The sequence below is a fragment of the Lissotriton helveticus genome, chromosome 2_1 (genome assembly GCF_964261635.1).
Source record: "Lissotriton helveticus chromosome 2_1, aLisHel1.1, whole genome shotgun sequence".
NCBI classification, from domain to species: Eukaryota; Metazoa; Chordata; class Amphibia; order Caudata; family Salamandridae; genus Lissotriton; species Lissotriton helveticus.
Genome location: NC_136059.1, coordinates 720,748,217 through 720,770,504, shown reverse-complemented (window position 1 = coordinate 720,770,504; position 22,288 = coordinate 720,748,217).

The window sequence follows — 22,288 nt, the reverse complement described above, 5'->3', positions numbered from 1 at the left end:
GCCATCACGGATGCCCGCCAAGCTCCTCCTAGCTACAACATTTTTAACTAAAGTTTCCAATTTTCGTCCATCAGCTCTGCAATGTTGCAGCATTAAAATAACATACTGTCCATATCTTTGTATAATTAATGTTGATGACATTTCTGATTTACATTGGCTACACTCCATGTTTTGACTAGCTCATCTAACTAGATTGTTAAAAGATACTGATTCACAGTCTGGTAAAGTCAAATATATGAATCTTTCAGTGTCTATGTTAGTGCCACATGTAAACAAACAATTTTGACAGTCATATTGCCATTTGTAAGAAAGGCCAAACATATGTTCAACATCTATACCTTCATCTTTCGGTACACTAAGCATAAACATTCAAAATGCCCTACAATCTTGCTGAATATTCTGTGTAAATTGAGTAGAACCAGAACATATGTCCAAAACATTTCGAATATCAGAAACACTTTGTATTTTACTTTTATCACTGCTACATTTATCATGAACACAATACAACAATGAACAGAATCTTTTGTCCCGATTTTCAACAATTTACAGTTGCAAACTTTCATAATATAAAACAACACTAACTACTACATTAGCATAGCAGTTGACACCACAACTATTTTCAAACCGATATCCAACATTCTCTTCAACACTGTCCTTTTTCTTTTTGCTTGCAGGCGCAACTTCATCTTATTTTTTTTCCTTCTCTACTGTTTCACTACAGATATTCTCAAATCTTCTTTTTCTACATACCACACTCTTTTCAAATACTGCCGGTGTGGAGACTAAGCAAGCTATTGCCCAGAGTTACAGCGTGGGACCCCATGATTAGAGTAGGCACCGTGCCGAGAATTATCGGGTCCGCGGACATTTGAGCTCAAGACCCTGCCGCGACGGGAATTGAACCCTGGTCCCTGGCCAGACCTCTGCATCAGGGTCTGCCGCTCTAATCAGTGAGCCACACTCCTCCACTGAGCCACACTCCTCCACTAGTTGTTCTTCCAAATTTCCTAAGTTTCTTACATCTTCTTGAACTTGATACATTGCTGTTTCCACCTCTTCCATAGCAGTTGCTGCTTCATTTTGAATAATTGGTTCTCCTAATGGATCCTGAATTAATGGAGCAGACGTTTGACTGTCTTGAGAACTGTCTCTAGCAATCTCAGCTTTAATTGTAGTTTCTTGTTCAATTTCATCGTTTGACATTTTCAAATAATTAGCAAAAACAGGACATTCTATACTATCTCTAGTTGCATTGAAAGAATCTTCATAGCTCTTGAAATCTCCAAGTAATTCTAATTCTGAAAGCCATGGCTTGAAAAGTTGCAACAGAGCTAAATAGTAAAATTCCCTTTTGTCAGGTGTTTCACAACTCAGTGATTAATCAAATGTCCTTTTCTTTGTTTCACCAGACATCCTTCAGAACCAATCACGGCATATGTACCATTATTGATGTTTTCTGTAATATTCTGTTAAAAAATATAGTTTTGCAGCACTTCATAGAGACAAATGTTCTCCAGATGATGACTTCTGTTTGGTTAATATGTATCCAACATATTTGTTTTCACAATATCTGTACTTTCTGGCTCTTTTTCAGCTAAATATTCAATTTCTTGTACAGATTTAAGTACTCGGTTTCGTGTTGCAGCAAGACCTAGACTCACCCAAATGATTCTTCTTGATTTGGAGTATAGACTTGCAGATGATAAGCGATCCGAGCATTCATATGCTCCAATTTCCCGATGAGATAACATCTTCAAACTGTAAGTATATTATTTCTTACTTAGACTCTTCTCGTGGGAAATCTCCTTCCACATTTCCTTTAATTCCGTCTTTTCTGATTTCGTTATGTACGATGTTACATATCGAGCAACAGCAATGCAATTGTCTGCAACATATTCAATATCCATGTTAGCATTCCACATGGACAAAATGACTGGGTTGTAGTCATTTATATATTTTGAGTCTTCATTTCCTCTTAAATTGCAGGCATTTTTAGGAGACTTTCTTGTGATAATATGTCGCAAAGATGACATAAAACTGTTCACTCTTACTTTCGATATTACTGGACGTGGAAATCCAAAACGGCATTTGGTGTAGAATTTGTCCTCAGATTTGTACTTTCGACGACAGTATTTCCCACAACGATGGCTTTGGAATCGTAAGACTTGTTGTTTTAAGTCCTTATCCTGTGTGCTTTTGGGTATATCACATGTAGCGTATTCTTCAATAAAAGACAACACAGTATCATCTGAGTCTATTCCAAATTTGGGAGCTTCTTTGATACATATTAACATGTATATGTGAGGAGAATCTCTTGCTTGATACTCCTTTCTCCAAAAGAAGTCCACAACCTCTCCAAGAGGAGGATTTTTTGTATTGGTGATAAAAGACATCATTGCTTCAAATCTATGATTGAAATACCTGCATACATTAACTGGATCTAAAGAGCCTAATTCTCCAGGTGTCTTGTATTCAATATTTATTATATTTGGATTTGTCTCTCGAAGAAATTGAAGTAAATCATGCCAAGCATATTCAGCACAGCTTAGAGTAAGGAACCATGTAGGAGTTCCTAAGTTCCTTAGCATACATTTAAGTTCTCCATGACGATGGTACCAGTACTCATTAGTACCACGCTGACATGCCATGAGATTAATTAGCTAAGATTCCAAAACATCTTTCTGGTGTACTTTATCCATAAATTCCTTTGCCGAAACATTTTGCAGATGTACACCTGTTTTCAATATATGGTTTACTGCAGAAGAAAGTCCAGACAAATCACTCTCAAACAAAAGATGAAACAAATTCGGAATACATTGTCGGAATCTTGGATCTTCTGCATACAATCTTAATGTCCGGTATTCAGATGCAGGAATCTGCAAAGGTTGGTCATCATATCGTCCTCCTTTTCCTGTAGGAAACAAATGAGGGAAACAACGAGCTTCCAAGCTTTTTTCCCTTACACTAATGGGACTTCCCTTTGCTTCTTTCATTTGGAATAACTCTATAGTATTCCCCATCACTTCTTTGAAATGCAGTGGATGAACACTGTAATGTTCATATATTTCTTCAGTTCTAGACTCATTCACTTTTTCAATTTGTCCACATGGCAAGTCACTATCTTCTTCTACAGTTATTTCTTCTTCACACATAAACACGTCTTTATAATATTGATTATTTTTTATCAGATACAACGTTGCCTTTTTCACTTTCCTAACCTCCACTAATTCCTGCCAGATTTTCTTACTCTTAGTAGGAACGCCATTAACAAGAATAACTAAAGGTTCATCTTCTACATTTTCTACACCAACTGTTTCAATATTTTTCTTTAAGTCTAATGGCAAATACACAACTCTTCCCTTTAATCCTCTCTGTAAATCTGAAGTAGGCAATTTCCCTGTCTTAGGCTCCATACGAACAATAGCCTGAATAGGATGCACACATTGAATAAGAATAGACCCATAAGTATTTAAATCCACCAGTTCAGAAGGAATTTTTACCAACTCAAAATTATTGTGCACAGCTCTTGCAGGCATTTTATTCACGTCTAATTTGTTTTGACAATATTTATAAATACGCTGATCACACCCCAAATCAAAAGTATTCTCTACCAACAAATAAGTTACAAATTCCATACACTCCTTATTATTTTCCTTTTCACATTTTAAATACAAATCAACAGTCCTAGTCTGATTTTTATAATGAGTACGTCGACAACAAATACAAGAATAATTTGGTGTTTCACCTGAAATCACCTTGAACTTTATAATTTCTTGCTCAAATGTTTCTGTACTGCAATGTTGTACATTCTCTTCTACATTTCCTTCTACTAACGTATCAATTTGACACAGATCCATGCAAAAGAGTACTGTTCAACTTCTTTAACATTAGAGCTGGACTTTTTGCATAATACAATGTTCTGACTAATTTCCTCATTTCAGTATGATGTATTGCCAACATCCTGAAATGGTGAAAAACACTTCTAGATACTTTTTTAGAAAGACAAGCCAAAGAATGTCCTTGCATACCAGTATTTTCTCTCACTCTGCAAGGGTCTAATCCTTGCAACATCTTAATCTTTTGTTTAACACTTTTCTTAGTATAGTTACGTAAGAAATTGCGTAGAAAATCAGTAGATTCCTGCCGTACACTACAAATACTACTGCAATTCCAAGTGTACACTGGAGCTTTAGGCCTTCTCCCTAATACTTCATCAGCTAACACCTCTTCTACATTTCTAGGAACAATTTTCTCTTTCTCAATAGGACAACCATGTTTAACCTCATAAGCACGACCTGTAGTGTCAACTGCATGCAACAACTCATTACTCTGAAAATAACTCTCCTCATTAAAAAAAGGCTCAGAACTTGAACTATGTTTCCATTCATCCAAAAAAACTTCAGAAAAATTACTTCTATTAATTACTCTTCTCCATTTACTTTTGCTCTTTATTAAATGGATTGGCTTATATAGTGATCGAATTCTATTGATTACTAAAACAAAAAGTTTTCTTTTAATTCAAAAGCTTTCTCAACTACATTCTCAATACATTTCCTCTTCTTATAAAATGCGGTTTTCTTCTTACAATTCTTTATTATCTTAGTCAAAATAAACAAAATTCTATTATAAAACATCTTCTTCCTTATTTCCTGATATTGGATTTTCCTCCTTTTACTATATACATTTTTTTCACAGGTTTTTCCATGGTTCTTGTTTTTTCTCTTAGTTGCAGAAACAGTCACAGTATTTTTTACTTTGCACACACTACTCTTACTGGTTGACAATCTTTGCAGAAAAGTTTTAGGGGCCGATTAGGATGACGGACGGATCGCCACCGCCATGCAGGCGGTGGCGATCTATCCGCCATCCGTGCCCGTCTGGCACCTATTTCCCCCCGCCATATTACAATGGCGGGGGACCGCGGCGGACGGGAAGACCGTCCGCCGCTTTTCCGTCGTGGTCGCCTTGCGACCGCGTCAGAAAAGGTCTAAACAGACACCGACAGCCATATTAGGATGGGCTATGGGCAATGCCTTTCCGTGGCGGCAATGCGCCACGAAAAGGCATATGGTCTTTGATTTGGGGGCCCGTTGCGGGGAGGTAGTGGTCCCCGGGGCTGGGTGGTCCATCATGGACCCCCCTATATTCAATATTACAGCCCCGGGGAGGTGGCAGTCCCTGGGGCGAGTGGGGGGGGCAAAGAGCCCCCACACAGGATTTGTAATTTTTTTTTAAAAAACAAAGCCAAGAGGGGTGGCGGTCCCCTGGGATTAAAAAAAATTTGTGATACCGGCTATTTTTTTACGATAGATTTACCGTGCGCGTACTATGCTCGTACGTACGACGCACGGTGCAAAGTCCGTAAGTCATCCCGTAAGCGTACAAAACCAACCTTGCCCCCCTCCCAACATTGAAAAGCCCCGGGGGGTGGTGGTCCCTGGGGCGAGTGGGGGGGGGCAAAGAGCCCCCCACACAGGATTTTAATTATTTTTTTAAACGAAGCTCCTGGGGGTGGTGGTCCCCAGGGCTGCGGGGGTCCGTAAGCCCCCTGCATCATTAATAACAGAGCCCCGGGGGTAGCGGTCCCCGGGGCTGTGTGTGGGGATTGGACCCCCCCCCACACTTTTTCCAATAATGTCCCTGGGATTTGGTCCCCCGGGGGCAAATATTTAAAAAAAACTGACCAAATATGTTTGTTTTTTATTCACAACGCATACCCTGCGATTTTTTCAGATTCCCTGTGGGACACCCTCAGCAGGCAAAGGGGGTCAGGGTGTTTCTACTCTGCCACCTTTGCGTGTTTTCCACCTTTGTTTCACTACTTTCTTGTGCCTCGGTTCCAAGGCACAAGATGGCTACCAACACTTCCTGGTTTGGAGTGTTGACAGACAGTTGACAGCCAATAATAATGCAGCTCGTGCTCGTAATGGTACTCTTCACTGTACGCTTACCGTACATCTACACCATTTAACAAAAGGTGTGATCTGCGAACAGAACTCTACCTTTTTGCCAAATTTGGTGTAATTACGTTCAGCCGTTCGGGCTGTAGCCCTGGCTAAAGGTCCTATGGAAAATTGCATGGGGAAAACACATTTTGAGACCCCCCTTTTTTCTCGGCCCCCACTTCATGAATCACCCCCAAACTTTCAGGGAAGGAGCAGAGCGGAGCACGCCATTTTCATAGAGAAATTCGCGAAGATTTGTCCACCGGCGCCAAAGTTATTCCAAATAGAATGTTGCGGATTTCCTATGGAAACTAGGTCCTAACTATAACTACCTACTGGCGACTGCCAGTAGGTACCATATTATATATATATATATATATATATATATATATATATATATATATATACATATATCTATATATATCTATCTATCTATATATATATATATATATTCACTGAAAAAACCATAGGTTATAGACCATATATAGTTAGGAATTAGCATTTACAAAACCTTGAAAATTCACTGAAAAAAACCATAGGTTATAGACCATATATAGTTAGGAATTAGCATTTACAAAACCTTGAAAATTCACTGAAAAAACCATAGGTTATAGACCATATATCGTTAGGAATTAGCATTTAAAAAACCTTATTTTACTCACACAAAACCATTGAACCATTCCATATATAGTTAGTTGCACTAACTATATATCGCGCACCCGCAATCCACTGCTGATGATGTCACATATTACATCATTCATGACATGGTCAGTGACATCACTGATGACATCACTGATGACATCTCAAATGACATCACTGATGACATCACTGATGACATCTCATTTGACATCAATGACCACATCACTGATGATATCATTCATGTGACAATACAATGCATCTCCTCACATTTTAATATAACCTGTTTCACCCAGTGTTAAATACAGAATATAATTTTTGAAACCATTGACACACCAATACTAGTTACTACATACGCACTCACTGATTCCTACGTCTACACACACCTTCACTCATTCACCCATACAATCATTCATACATACAATCACTCATCTTTACAACACTATCATATGCACTCATACACCTATACAGACACTCACAGTCTGCCACTCATCCATGGAGTTACTCACACACCTAGTCAGTCCTGTGAAGAATCAATGACACTTCCATTTTCTTGTCTATACAGTTAAACATAGAGCACCTTACATTTTCAAACATATACTAACACATACTTACCTTGTTATACAATCATTGATACAAGTACACATTGATCTGCACAGAGTCACACACCTCCCAGCCAGCCACACACACACTCAGTCTCCCATACAAATACTTGGACAATCAATCAGTAACCCATATAGTTAATCATATAGCTACTGATCAACACATGCAGCAGTTTACAGAACAACAGACATAATGATGCACAAATTAAGACACTTTAGTCACTAACCTATGCACTCAGTGAGACACATTTAATCACTCACTCATACATTCAGTCATGCACCTACTAAATCCTTTGTCCAGACACTTATACTTCCACTCATTCTTCAATATGTAAGACACATTTTAACTTTACAGAAACATACAGTCACTGGATGTTGTCATCAGTGATGTCATCAGTGATGTCATTTGAGATGTCATCAGTGATGTCATCAGTGATGTCACTGACCATGTCATGAATGATGTAATATGTGACATCATCAGCAGTGGATTGCGGGTGCGCGATATATAGTTAGTGCAACTAACTATATATGGAATTTCAATGGTTTTGTGTGAGTAAAATAAGGTTTTTTAAATGCTAATTCCTAACGATATATGGTCTATAACCTATGGTTTTTTCAGTGAATTTTCAAGGTTTTGTAAATGCTAATTCCTAACTATATATGGTCTATAACCTATGGTTTTTTCAGTGAATTTTCAAGGTTTTGTAAATGCTAATTCCTAACTATATATGGTCTATAACCTATGGTTTTTTCAGTGAATTTCAATGGTTTTTTAATAGCAAATATCATAAGCTGTCGAATGTCAAGTACGTGGTAAGTAAAAACATTTTCGTGTTTATGCACACTGATCTGCTTTGAATGCTGCCCCCCACCCCTCATTTCTATTAGGAGTACTCTCTCTTTTCAGATAGTGAAGGGTAGTTAACACAGGCCTTTGCCCCCGTTGTAATCCGTCGTGCCTGCTTCTCTCTCCATTTGATTGATTGTTCTCTTTGGTTCATTGTCTATTTACAAACAATCACAAAGTCGCAATACTCTGTTTAGTCTATGCAGATAGCGAAAAATCTTGTAAAAAAACAAAAGGAATCGAGCAAAATCAGTAGGCCACTAATGGGATCTCTTTTTGACCTCGCTAAAATAGAAACATTAGGAACAACCTGTTGAAAATAGCAATGTGTATGTACATAAGCGGCGTTCATTTGTGTTCACAGTACCCCTTGTTGATTGTTTGAATCGAGCAATGAATTGTTCGAAGTTGGTTCTCTTAAGGATCTTCTCTGCCTGCAAACGAGGAAGAATAGGAATATTCTCTCTCCCTTTGCAGATAGTGAAGGGTAGGTAACGCAAGCCTTTAACACGTCGTACCTATTTCATTCCTCATTGATTGATTGATTGTCCGAACATTGACTGTTTGGGAATTAGTTCTTTTTTGAGGTATTCCCTGTTTGCAAATAAACGTAGGAAAATCTTTGCAAGTAGTGAAAGGGTACGTAATGCGGACCTTTCTCCCCCGTTGTAATCTGTCATGCCTATCTACTCCCCACTGATTGATGCACCTGTTTCACCCGGACCATTTACTAGAGATAGGTCATCTGGCCCGACCAGAGAGCACCCCTAGTGAAAAGGACATATGCAATAATAACGAAGTGATCACTGTATCCTGTTAACAGAAACTTTAGCATGAAACAACCTGGAAAGAAAAGAATAGGAAAACGAAAATCAGTAGGCCACTGATGAACTTTTTATTAAATAACAAACAAAGAAACGATAACAATACGTAATGATAAAACCTATTATTGTCCTAGAAACAAGAAACGTTAGAAGTAAGCCCGTAATAAGAAACCTGAAAACATCGCCCCTCACTGCCCCAAAACGTGTCTGTCCCACCGCCTGCCACGGCCAAATAACGGCAAACTGGGAAAGATAGAAGTCAGCAGACATCCGCCCCATTCTAGAAACTTCCAAAGGGCAACAGGTTTTCGGCTACGCCCAGCTGGAAGCAACACATATAAGGCTGGTCCTGCTGCCACGCCTCGGCCAGGAGATCATCACATAGGGTGTAGCCGGAGGAGAGGCCGAGGCCAGCGGGACCCGGCCAGGGGGATTGACAACACTGGAGAGTTTCAGGGGGGGAATGTCCGTGTCCTCGACCCTCCCCTCTCTCTCCCAGTCCGGCCGCGGTGGCCCTTGAGAGTTGCAGGTTGTCCCTCCACACTCTCTCCCGGTCCGGCCACCAACGGCCGGGGGCTGGGGCCGACGGGATCCGGCTGCAGCCGATGAGCCAAGGAACCCGTTCATGGGGCCAGAGCAAAGGGCGTCCGGCCGCCATCCACCGGAGGTCCGGCCCAAAGACGGACGGGACATTTCTTCTTTCTTGAATAATTGCTGCAACAACCCTGAGGATGTCTTGCACATGCCTCCGACCCCCCCCCCTCTCGTCCTCATCGCCTGGTCCGGCCATAACAAATCTCAAGCGAGACGCCGTGGGGTGCACTGGGAGGGAGAGACGGTGCGAACAGGCCTCTCCCGCCTCCCCAGGTGGAGGCTTCCCAGCTGCACCCTCAGCGCTCCAGGCGCCCGGAAAAGGGTTCTTCCACTGTGGCGATGCTGCAACGTCTCGCCCGGCAGGGTGGAGCCCGTCCGCTCATTTGACCCCGCGATCGCCAGTAGCTACCGAACTCTCAAAATGGCGGTCGACCTGGCAAGAGCGGGCCCAGCATAAAGAAATGGCCCGGTCACTGGTTGACTCCACCACCGTAGTCCTCCACGACCTTGAAGATTCTAGAGGAGCCGCGGGAGTACCCGACCCCCGCAGACACCCCCGATGGGGAATGACTGCCATGATCGCCCGTGGAGTGACGAAACTGTAGCCGCGGGACGTCGGCGCTCCCATGCTGGCGCCAGCCTCAGTTTGAATGACTAGAATCCTGCAGACCTCAGTTCCGGTGAAAGCACAGTGTGACCCGGTAGGAAAAATTGTTGCACCCCCTCCCCTTTTTGACTGATGGTTCAAACCACCGATCCTTGCAATGATTTCAATTTGTAAACCAAAGGTCCTTTCACATCACCATATCTTTGAAAGAGCCAGTATTAAAGTCCAAGCCCAAGTGGGCACAATCCACATATCTGCCTTAAATCAAATTAATATATCATGGCATCCAACTGACTGTACATGGTGGGCAGCCAAATAATCTTCAGCATTCAAATCTGATTGACTTCATATTCATAGTCATAGAAATTCATCACAGTACCTAAAAAAATAAGATAAAATATTTAAAAGAAAGACCTGTAAAGATCCTACTGCGGACAATATGTACAAATGTATCGATTCACCTTTTTCCTTTTTATCATGCAAGATGTACAGCCAATTCCTCATTAATTAACTATTATACAAGCATGTAAAAGAGTTGACACCACCACAAGAGATGAGTTACTTAACCCTAACAAAACTAGAGAAGAAGAAAACAAGGTGAGGTTCATTACAACCTATTCAGGCCAGGCAAATGAGATTAGGAAGATCTTTCACAAACACTGGCATGTCCTTTTGACCGACAATCATCTAAAACTCCATTTGAATCCCAATCCCCAAATCACCTTCAGAAAATGTAGACCATTGAAAGATGATCTGAGTCCTAATGCTGTAACGAGTACAATTAAACCTAAAGACAATCCAGGCTTTAAATGCTGTGGGTCATGAAAAGCCTGTCGGAACAGTACAAACTGTAAAGAACTGATTGTCCCCACTTCAGGGAGAGTATTTACAATCAAAAAATCTCTCTCCCGTCACACAACGTATTGTGTGTATGTACTAATCTGCCCGTGTGAGAGATGGTACGTGGGCAGTACCACCTTGAAAGCTAAAGAAAGAGTTTTACAGCATCACAGGGCCATAAAAAATCATAATGAACAATATCCAGTGGTCCGCCATTTTTTTATCACCATTTTCAAAATGAGAATCTATTGAGGATGGTCGTCATTGATAAAGTGAATCTGGGTATTCGGGGAGGAAACAAGAAACTAGCTTTGCGACAAATGGAGTCAAGATATATAATTGATTTCGAATGTATGAATCCTAACGGGTTAAACATTAATGAGGAATTGGCTGTACATTTTGCATGATAAAAATGAAAAAGGTGAATCGATACATTTGTACATATTGTCCGCAGTAGGATCTTTACAGGTCTTTCTTTTAAATATTTTATCTTATTTTTTTAGGTACTGTGCTGAATTTCTATGACTATGAATATGAAGTCAATCAGATTTGAATGCTGAAGATTATTTGGCTGCCCACCATGTACAGTCAGTTGGATGCCATGATATATTAATTTGATTTAAGGCAGATATGTGGATTGTGCCCACTTGGGCTTGGACTTTAATACTGGCTCTTTCAAAGATATGGTGACGTGAAAGGACCTTTGGTTTACAAATTGAAATCATTGCCCACTTGGGCCAAATATGGTAGAAGTATCGTAGCCTGTATTACATTATGCCCACTTGAGCTTGGCTTGGTAGAACTAAACATCCAAAATGTAACCGTCTGCCGAAAAAATACTATGTTATAAAGAATGGCATAAATGATGGTATATTACAGAGATGTATTGTCTGAAATGTGCATAAACTGGTGGGTGGAATGTCATCAATTTAATTTATATGTAAATTATAATTGTTGCCACGATATATTGTATATTCATTCACTCTTTCAAGATGTCTGCCATAATCAGTACCCACACTGGGGTGATAGTCCATTTTTTATGTTTATGTTTTGGGAAAGAGTAAAAGGACACATGTTTGGTTGGAAGGTGTAAACGTGATCAAGCTACATTGCGAAACGCGTTGTTTTCCTGCCGATTAAAGTATTACGTGCACAGCAAACTTTCGAGTGTCGGAGACGTCTGTTTGATCGAATGGAGGATTGTAGTGAAAATAGTGGGTGACCGGGAGCCATACTCCGACCCACTTGTGAGCGGTACCGGTAATGCACCGGAATCTTGGTTTGATATATATATATATATATATATTTATTTATTTTTCTCCCAAGATTGCTGCTTCCGCGATCCTCAGCCTAGCAATGCTGATGCCGTAGATGGCCGCAGCCGCCACTTTATGTTATCTCTCAGCTTTCCGTTCACATCCGTGTATGGATTACAGGAAAAACGGCACACCAGGAAAGTCCAGCAAAAGAAACTTTATTGTGCACTCAGCGAACAAGGACAACGTGTTTCGTGCAAGTCGTGAAACCATTGGGTCTGCTGAACCAATTTGTACGTGTGGTTTCAGTGGGGTAACTAAGCACTAATTTGTCCCTCAGTGACCTTGCTCTGCGGTATGTTACTTGTGGCCGTAATCCCATTCGCGCCCCTATAATAGGATCAGCTATGAGTAAGTTCCAATGTGTCCTCATTATCTTTTCCAAAGCCCATGCTCCTCTACTGAAATTAGTAATCATGCGTGGGGCGCTGGGACTATTGTTTTTGGTCACTACCTCCTTTCTCATAGCACTAGATGATACTTTAAATAGGGCTTCCTCATGTGAAAGGCCTTTTATTTTCTGTTGTGCTGTCATCAGTGTATTGTCAGAGTACCCTTGTTGTTTAAACCGTTTAATCATGGTTTCCTTCTCAAGTTCGAAATCAGTGTCTGTGCTACAGTTTCGGCGAGCTCTTAAAAGCTATAAGCTATAAGGTATACTGTTTATAAGCGGTATGGGATGTTGACTCGCTGAATGCAACACGGCATTACCTGCCGTGGCTTTGCAGAACAGGCGTGTTGTAATGATGCCCTCTTTAATCTCAACTGCTATATTTAAGAACTCACAATAGGTTTCACTCATGGTGTAGGTGAATTGTGGGTTCAAGTCGTTTACCCCGAGGTATTCTATGTACTCCTTAGCTAGTGGTTTGGGACCATTCCAGATTATTAATAAATCGTCAATGTACCTGACCCACATAACAATGTGGTCAGTGTACATTTCGGATTCCTGTGACCAAACTTGTTGTTCCTCCCACCAGCCTAGGAACAAATTCGCTAGGCTGGGGGCAAAACAAGTATATATATATAATTTTTTTTTGGGGGGGGTGTTTTGTTGATACTTGGAGCCTGGTCGCAGCGGCTCACTGGAGTTAAAAACATTTGGCACAACAAGATCCAGAAGGCCAAAGTCGTGGCCACGCCCATTTGGGTGGGAACAATGTAACAACGGTGCCTTTTAAACTGCTGCCACCTGTGATTTCTGTTCAACCTGCAAGCCCCTGATGAAATGCTTGTAAGCATGAAACGCGTTGGGCACAGGACTTACTTTCTGCAAGGCACCTCTGCGCTGTTTCCAAATGCCGTTTTACCATTAAAGATGTGGTGATTTGTATACTCCTGTGTGGGCTTCCTCATTCCAGGCACCTTTTGAGATGGATATATATATATATTCACTGAAAAAACAATAGGTTATACACCATATATAGTTAGGAATTACCATTTACAAAACCTTATTTTACTCACACAAAACCATTGAAATTCACATATATAGTTAGTTGCACTAACTATATATCGCGCACCCGCAATCCACTGCTGATCATGTCACATATTACATCATTCATGACATGGTCAGTGACATCACTGATGACATCTCAAATGACATCACTGATGACATCACTGATGACATCTCAAATGACATCACTGATGACATCACTGATGACATCTCATTTGACATTACTGATCACATCACTGATGACATCATTCATGTGATAATACGATGAACCTCTTCAGACTCTAATATAACCTTAGATACACTCAGTGTAAACAGACACTCACAGACTGTCACTCATCCATGGAGTTACACACACACCTAGTCAGTCATGCAAAGAATCAATCACACCTCCATTTTCTCAACTATACAGTTATACACACCTTACTTATTCAAACATATACTAACACATATTTACTCTCTTATACAATCCCGGATACAAGTTCACAATGATCCATACAGCCACTCACACATTCACTGGCTCTTATGCACAGTTATTTATATATGTCAACTCTCAAATGTACTGTGTTTTACATATGTACTTACTTTGACATGTAGCACTGAGATATCCATTCACTCACCAATACACTCATGCACACAGTCAACCGCCCATACAGCTGTTTCCACATGCACTTTTGAACCCATACATCTAGTGAATCAACTGCTCACACATCTATGCACAGAGTCATACACCTCCCAGCCACCCACACACACACTCAGTCTCCCATACAAATACTTGGGCAACCAATCAATAACCCATATAGTTACTCATATAGCTACTGATCAACATATGCAGCAGTTTACAGAACAACAGATATAATGATGCACAAATTAAGAGAGTTTAGTCACTAACCCATGCACTCAGTGAGACACATTTAATCACTCACTCATACAGTCAGTCATGCACCTACTAAATCCTTCATCCAGACACTTATAAATCCACTCATTCTTCAATATGTAAGACATATTTTAACTTTACAGAAACATACAGTCACTGGATGTTGTCATCAGTAATGTCATCAGTGATGTCATTTGAGATGTCATCAGTGATGTCATCAGTGATGTCACTGACCATGTCATGAATGATGTAATATGTGACATGATCAGCAGTGGATTGCGGGTGTGCGATATATAGTTAGTGCAACTAACTATATATGCGAATTTCAATGGTTTTGTGTGAGTAAAATAAGGTTTTGTAAATGCTAATTCCTAACTATATATGGTGTATAACCTATGGTTTTTTCAGTGAATTTTCAAGGTTTTGTAAATGCTAATTCCTAACTATATATGGTCTATAACCTATGGTTTTTTCAGTGAATTTCAATGGTTTTTTAATAGCAAATATCAAAAGCTGTAAAATGTATTCTTCTTTAAATCGAAAAATATATTTTGTATGTTTTTAATACAATTTTTTTATGTATATATTTTTAAAAAAAAATGTTTTTGTTTCGCTACCGGTCTGCGCACCGGGTAGCTTCCCGTTAGCTCAATTTGTTGCCGCGACCCGGTCCGCGAACCGGTAAACGTTCCGTTTGCGCAACTGCCGCATTAGAAAACAACATTGTGATGCGTCGCGTAAGCGCGACGTATCGCGTTGTCGCGTAATGCGTCTTATGACGCGCCGCGTTAGCGCACCCGGAAGTGCTCCGGAGCGCGAACCGAGGCGCGAAGCGCAGCACCCCGGAAGCGATCTGGGGCGCGGCGCAGAGCGCGTAACGTAAGCGTAAGAGATCATGTGACTTGTTAATAAAACCTTTCATTGGTTCATTTCACTTTTGGTTTCCTAATGATGTAAGGCTAGGTCATGTGACCTAAAAATAACACTTTTCATTGGTTTAGAACATTTTTTTTCCCAAATGATGAAAGCCCCCACCTTTTTTCTCACTCTGACTTTCAACTTTGTGAGGGGAAGACCTATTTTGATTGATAAGAAATGGCTTCATTAGTAGCTGCAGCTGGTGCACCACCACCACCACCACCACCTCCTAGGAAGGAAGGACCACCTCCTCAGGTCATCCTCAATCAAGAGGAGGAAGAAGAGGAAGAAGAGGAAGAAGAGGAAGAGGAGCAAGGGACGAGACAGTTTTTGCCTGAAGAGCCAAGGAGGTCCCATGTGAAGGATAGCTACATCTGGCAATTCTATACATTTCCCCGGGGCCAAAAAAAAGTAAATGCCCGCTATGTCACATGTCTTATCTGTGGCAAAACTCTGTCCAGAGGGACTGACAAAAAGTACAGCTTTGGCAATTACACCATGCATCGGCACATGGAGAGGTGGCACCCTATAAATTATAGTGCTGCGCAGGTACGTGACCTGCAGGAAAACCCCCCTCCTGTGGCCAGTACATCAACTGAACAGGCAGTGACTGGACCAGAGGCGAGGGAGACGGCCCCAAACATTCAGTTGAAGTTCGGGGTAGTGAAGCAAGTCTGCATTTTTTGCGGCAAATTAATTTGCAATAGGGAGAGTAGCATAACTTTAATCAACAGAGCTATTGAAAATCATAAATCTCCAAAATGCCCCAGAAAGTAAATTATCTTTTTTTTGTGTTGCTCCTGTTGAGCCCTTTATAATGAATCATTTTTGTTTCCCCCCAAAAAAAACAAAAAAATATAAAACCGTTCAAAAAATACAAAAAAAGTAAAAAAATGTTCCAAAAAAAAAAAACATAAAACAACAAAAACAATAAAAAAAAGTTCTTTTCAGAACTACCTCCCATTTATAAAAAATTGCTAGAATATTTAGCACTCTGGCAACCTCTATTTCTTTTGATTCGCTTCCTGGTTCGCGCCCCGGTACGCGAACCGGAAGCGAAACAGAAAAAAAACAAAAAAAAGAAGAGTGAGTATAAGGGAAGGAAACAGAGAGTAATGTTAAAAGAAAGACAGCTAGAGGGAGTAACACAGAGATACTGTTTAATAGATCTATTTACCAAAGAAAAGATGTAAGAGGGTATAATTGAGAAAAACAAAATAGATAAGGAAGTGAAAGAAAAAAAGGAGAGTAGAAGAATAATAAACAAGAGTTTCTTAGAGAATGTGAGTGAATGTTCAAATTAAGAAGAAAAACAGTAAAGGATGTGGAATGAGAGGTGGGGATAGAACCGGACTAAAAGAACAACCCTGAGGGAAAGTGTTAAGAAAAAGGTGAGAGAAAGTAAATAGGAATAAAACAAGATGTATGACAGTGACTAAGGTTAAAACATGTGGAATAACAGAGAGAAAAAACAGAAAGCAGAAAAGAAGAAGTGACAGAAAAGGAATGATTGAAACAGCAAAGAAATGTAAATAACATAGGGGCATATTATCAACACAGGCGATAAAATTATCGCTGCTTTTATCGGCAGAAATCTGCCGCTAAAGCCGCTTTTGCAGCAGAAAACTGCCGCTAAAGCCGCTTTTGCGGCAGTTTTCTGCCGATAAAAGCAGTGATAATTTTATCGCCTGTGTTGATAATATGCCCCTTAGTGTGCTTGAACTACAGGGAGAAAGCATAATGAACAAGTAGTGAAAGAGTGATGAGTCAGAGACAGTGAGAGTAATGGAGATGGAGTGAGTGAACAGGAGTGAGGAACTATGAGAACAGAGGGACTGAGAAAAGGAGTGGAAGGAGTAGAGTAAGTAAGTAATAGAAAAAGGAATGAGGGAAGTAGCAAAGGCAGGAAACTGAGGGTTAAAGAAATGAAGCAGTGGAACTAATAGAAGTTAAATGTGATAGAAATGTAACGAAAAGAGTACAAAACACTTACCTTATAATTGTCATTAACTTAGTCACTTGCTATTTTTATACTTTCAATCTGTGAAAGAAAGAACAAAAATTTGAAAAATATTAAAACATGTATTTAAAAATTAGAAAAGACAAGGGAAAAGATTGAAAATCATCCAATTTTACAAATAAATAAAGTTAGAGATAAACATGCAGAAAAAAAAGAGAAAGAAACGGTGATAGACAGTCAGAGAGAAAAAGAAATTGCAATTGAGTAAATTACTAAGAGAAAAAAAGGAAGATACTTTCAGTGACAGAAAAGAAGGATAGAAGAGAAAACTAAATTGAAGTTGTGTAAGCTACTAAAAGAAAGTGAGTATGGTAAACTATATAAGGAAAGGGTAAATAAGGAAAAGAGAGTGAGGGAGAGAGGAGACAGAGGAAGTGAAGGAAAGAGTGTCAGATACAGACTGAGTGAAAGTTAAAACAGAATCATTGCAGAATGACCAGCCGTTTCTAGACTTCAAATACGCTGTGTAATGTCCTGATGTTGTTGAAGGACCGTCATGATATATAATTGCTGCAGTTACAAAAGTCCTTCCTGATATTGACAACTGCGAAGCCACAAAATTTTTAATTCAAGTTGTCAATTTCGTTCCATCAGGTCTACATCGTTGGAACATTAAAATGACATACTGGCCATAACTTCGTATAAATAATGTGGACAGCATTGCGGACTTACATTGGCTACACTCCATGTTTTGATCGGCTGCTTTTACTAGCTTATTAAAGGACACTGATTTACTGTCTGGCAAAGTTAAATATATAAATCTTTCTGAGTGTACACTAGTAGTACTTGATACCCTACATTTCTCACAGTCATGCTGCCATTGATAAGAAAGGCCAAACAGATGATCTACATCTACACCTTCATCTTGCAATACATCAAGCATATACATTAAAAACTCCTGACAATCTTGCTGAATATTTTGAGAGAATTGCGTTTGACCTGAACATTTGTCTAACAGATTTCGAATTTCAGACACACTTTCTATTTTTGTTCTATCAGTGCTACATTTCTCTAACACAGAATTCAATAAACAGCAAAAATTATGATCCGAATTGATTACAATCTGTTCTTTTAAAGTTTCTAGAGAAAAGACAACATTAACCACTACATTAGCATAGCAGTTGACACCAGAACTATTTTCAAATTGAAAACCAACAACATCTTCAACAGAATCCATTTTCTTTCTGCTTATAATTTCGGGTTCATCGACTTTTCGTCTTTTTGCTACAACCTCCCTACTATTGGTCACATTTCTTCGTTTCCGGCCTACCACACGTTTCTCAAACAAAGGATATTGAGGCAAATGTGGCGCATACTCTCTTCTTAACCTATTGTATTCCTTAACACAATCTAGATCCGCACAAATGTTTGTGACATCACACTCAATCAAGTACAATCCCGATAAAGTTCTGACTCGTGACAATGCCACATATGCCATACCTTCCTTGAACACAGAACTGCCAATTTTCACCAATGCACTGTCTACACTTAAACCTTGCGATTTATGGATTGTCACCGCATATGCCAAGCAAACAGGAAACTGCTTACGGCGAACATATAAGTCTTTTACAAGCAAAAACCTAGCAGAGCAACGACCAATTAGCTGTACTTCCTCAATGCCATCAAATTTAATTTTTAAAAATTCAATTCCATCTCTATTTCTGTATTTCTCAAAATCAACAACATTACCCATTGATCCATTTACCAGACCTCTTTCAACATGTAAATTCCTTCTCAAAATGATACGACAATTTAAGCACACATTCAGAGTCTTTTCAAAACCAGCAGTTTAAGATATAGTCTTCTCTAATGAATCCAATTTAGATTTCAAATTCTAAGACAAAATAATTGTTGCTCCCATATGCTCTATTCTGTCAATAGCTTCCAGTTTCGCAATCTCTTGGTTTTCTAAATTCAACATTTTGTTGTTGAAGATGGCACATTCTGCAAGAGTTGGCATCAAACATATTCCAGATTTCTTCTCAGTAATTTTCCGAAAAATATTCTCTGGCAGAACGTCTTCTTCTGGATACAAATTTGACAGTAATCGTGCATGTAAAGCTTTTTTCCCATGCTCGGTCACTTTTCCGATTCTAACATCTTGTAGAATATTCTTATAATCTTCATCCTTCGCTTGACGCATATTTTCACGCAGTTCAGCATAATTGAAGTTTAACCATATAATAACGTTGCCAATGCTCCCTAGGCACTTCCTGGTATCTTCATGTGTAAGTAGTTTAAACACTGGTTGTCCTTTCACTGGTGTCAGCTGCAGAAGATCACCGAAAACAATGATGTGTTTGCCACCAAATAACACATCATACTCTGTTTTAAGAACTTCTTGCATTCTCAAATGCACAAAGGCAAGCATGACATTGGAAACCATGCTTACTTCGTCAATGATAAGAAGTTTCATTTTCCTCAAGACACTTGAAACTTCACAACAAGCATCTCCAGATAACTTGTGGTATTGTAATTTGTTATCATGCTCCACTGGCAGCATCAGTAGACGATGCAAAGTAATACCTTTAATGTTATGTGCTGCCAGTCCAGTTGGAGCGGTGACAACACAAGACAGCGATGACTCAGTCCTTTTCTGCAAATAACATGAAATTGCTTTAATGAGGAAACTTTTTCCAGTTCCTGCATCTCCACTCACGTACAGTCGGACAGGCTTCAACGACGTACATGAGCACTCTTTCTTCTCATGACTTAATCCATGATCAATTTGGTTGGTAACTTCGTCATATATTTTCCTCTGCTCAACGTTGAGTTGTCTTTCCAAATCTTCTAAGTTAACCGCATCCTCCTGAGCATGTGCCATGGCTCTTTCCACTTCAATCATGGCAGTGGCAGCTTCATTTTCGATAACTGGTCCTCCTAGTGGATCCTGACTCAATGAAACAGAACTCTGATGTCCTGAGAACTGTCTCTAGCAATCTCGGCTGCAATTGTTGCTTCCTGCTCGATTTCCCCATTCAACATTTCTAGATATTTTGGAAAAACAGGACATTCTATGGTCTCCTTGGCTGCATTGAAAGAGTCTTCGTAACAGAGGAAATCTCCAAGCAGTTCCTCTTCTGCACGCCAAGGCTTGAAAAGTTGCAAAAGAGCTAAATAGAAAAACTCTTTTCTTTCAGGAGATTCGCCACTTAATTTTCGATGATTTACCAATTGGCATTTTCTTTGCTTGACCAGACATCCCTCACTTCCAATTACAGCATACACTCCTTTATCAATATCTTCTTTGATGTTCCTCTTGAATATGTAATTTTGTAGAACCTCATACAGACAAACATTCTCGAGGTGACTGCTTCTATTTGGATAATATGTATCCAACATGTTGGTCTTCAAAATATCTGTACTGTTTGGCTCCTTTTCCACCAAATACTCAATTTCCCGTACAGGTTTCAGAACTCGATTACGCGTTGCAGCAAGACCAAGACTCACCTAAATGATACTCCTAGATTTGGCATAGAGACTTGCTGAAGATAACCGGTCAGAACATTCGTAAGCTCCGATATCTCGATGTGACAACATCTTCAGACTGAAACTGTACAACTTCTTACTGAGGCTCTTTTCATGGGAAATGTCCTCCCACATATCCTTCAATTCTGTCTTTTCTTTTTTTGTGATGTAAGATGTCACATACCGAGCCACAGCCATACAGTTATCAGCCACAAACTGTATATCCATGTTAGCATTCCACATGGACAAAATCACTGGGTTGTAGTCGTTGATGTACTTGGACTCTTCGTTTCTTTTCAAATTGTATGTATTTTTGGGTTATTTCCTCGTCACATTATGTCGCAGCGAAGACATCAACTGTTCACTCTTCCTTTAGAAATCACCGGTCGTGGAAAGCTGAAACGACATTTTGTGTAGAACTTGTCCTTGTTTCAGAATTTACGACGACAGTACTTTCCACAACGATGGCTTTAAAAGCGTAAAACTTGTTCTCTTAGGCTTTTGTCTTCCTTCGTCTTTGGAACAGCACATGTAGAATACTGTTCTATGAAACTCATCACTAAGTCATCCGGATCTGTTCCAAATTTGGGTGCATCTTTGATCCATAGCAGCATATGTATATGAGGAGCACCTCTTGCTTGATACTCCTTTCTCCAGAAGAAATCCAACACCTCTCCAAGAGATGGATTTTTCTTGTTCATGATGAAAGACATCATAGCTTCAAATCTATGATTGAAGTACCTGCATACATTCACTGGATCCAAAGAGCACAGTTCTCCGGGTGTCTTGAATTCGATATTTTCAATGTTTCCATTTGCCTCTCGTAGAAATTCAAGTAAGTCTTCCCAGCCATACTCGGCACAGCTGAGAGTGAGGAACCATGTGGGAGTTCCTAAGTTCCTCAGCATACATTTTAAATCACCATGACGATGGTACCAGTGCTCATTAGTACCACGCTGACATGCCATGAGATTAATCAGGTGAGAATCCAAAATACTGTCTTGCACATTGACTTTATCCATAAAGTCCCTTGCCGAGATATTTTGCATCTGTACACCACTTTTCAAGATGTGGTTCACTGCATATGACACTCCAGACAGATCACTTTCAAACAGTAGATGAAACAAATAGGGAATGCATTGACGAAACCTAGGATCTTCTGCATACAATCGTAAAGTCCGGTATTCAGAAGCAGGAATTTGATCAGGTCGCTCATCATATCTTCCTCCTTGACCTGTTGGAAATAGCTGTGGGAAACACCGAGCTTCCAAACTTTCCTCCCAAACACTAATGGGACTCCCTTTTGCTTGTTTCATTTGAAACAACTCAATAGCATTCCCCATG